General features: G+C 37.1%; 1 pseudogene; it reads left to right on the top strand.

Moving 5' to 3' along the window:
• Positions 1-235: 235 nt before the first annotated feature.
• On the top strand, positions 236-319 carry LOC111722564 (annotated as a pseudogene).
• The last annotated feature ends 15 nt before the right edge of the window (positions 320-334 follow it).

Genomic DNA, 334 nt, shown 5'->3' with positions numbered 1-334 from the left:
GTGGAGAGAAAGACTAACTCTCTCTCCAGATTCTGCTTTCTTTAAAGGCTTCTATATCAATTCCATAATTACTGCAAGATATTTCTGTATTTCCCATTTATTCTCTCTTTTTACTTCTTTCTGAATGTGTTACCAAAGCAATACCTCTCATGAATTTGAATTATATATTTTGCGTTTCCTACAGCACCTCCAGAGAGCAAAACAACAATAAGGACATCAAAAGTAGAGACCTATAGCTTTTGTGCAGTGGCAGTTTCATAGCCAATGATGTTTATCCAAGGCATGATTATTGCTAATTAAAAACTTTTCCCGGCTCGGCGCCCATAGCTCAACC

The sequence above is a fragment of the Otolemur garnettii genome, unplaced genomic scaffold (genome assembly GCF_000181295.1).
Source record: "Otolemur garnettii isolate 467f Iridium unplaced genomic scaffold, OtoGar3 scaffold00277, whole genome shotgun sequence".
Classification (NCBI taxonomy): domain Eukaryota; kingdom Metazoa; phylum Chordata; class Mammalia; order Primates; family Galagidae; genus Otolemur; species Otolemur garnettii.
Note: the sequence above shows the minus strand (reverse complement) of the source record. Positions and strands in the feature narration are given on the sequence as shown.